The sequence below is a fragment of the Bison bison genome, unplaced genomic scaffold (genome assembly GCF_000754665.1).
Source record: "Bison bison bison isolate TAMUID 2011002044 unplaced genomic scaffold, Bison_UMD1.0 scf7180017864201, whole genome shotgun sequence".
NCBI lineage: Eukaryota > Metazoa > Chordata > Mammalia > Artiodactyla > Bovidae > Bison > Bison bison.
The window spans coordinates 1,763,152-1,763,703 of NW_011494773.1; positions in this window are offsets into that span (position 1 = coordinate 1,763,152).

Consider the following 552-nt stretch of genomic DNA (forward strand, 5'->3'; position numbering starts at 1 on the left):
CTCTAGCGCCCTTTGTTTGTGACGGAGGTGCCGCTACGGACCTGTCGTGGGGAGCCCTGGTTGCTGAGTTTCTGCTTCTGTGCAGAGGGGAGGCGTGGTGTGAGGCTCCCACATAGGGAAGGAAGGAGCCAAAGGAAGCATCGTGACGCAGCTGACTCCTCAGAGCAGGCGGAGGGCTTGGCAGTCCTGGCATCACGGGATGCCTCTGGTTGGCTGGTCAAGTCCTCTACACTCACTCAATCCTGGACAAACGGGCAGATTCCCTCACAACCTAGAGATCCTCACAGGGAGTGCTGGGGGCAGTAGGCTGGGGTCGGGGGGGCATCATTCATCCACCTCAGGAGGGGCAGACCCCTCCCAGGGCCTCACGGGGACTGACCCCACAGGAGTGGAACATCAGCCCTCCCCGTCTTTGCCTGAAATCTCCATTTAGTTAGACTCCACAGGAGAGGGGGCCTCGGTATCTCAGGGCAGGTGGAAGGAAGCCTTCTGAGAAACAGATGGGAACTGTTTCAAAGGTGAAGTGAAATGTGGCTTTAACAATAAATAAAA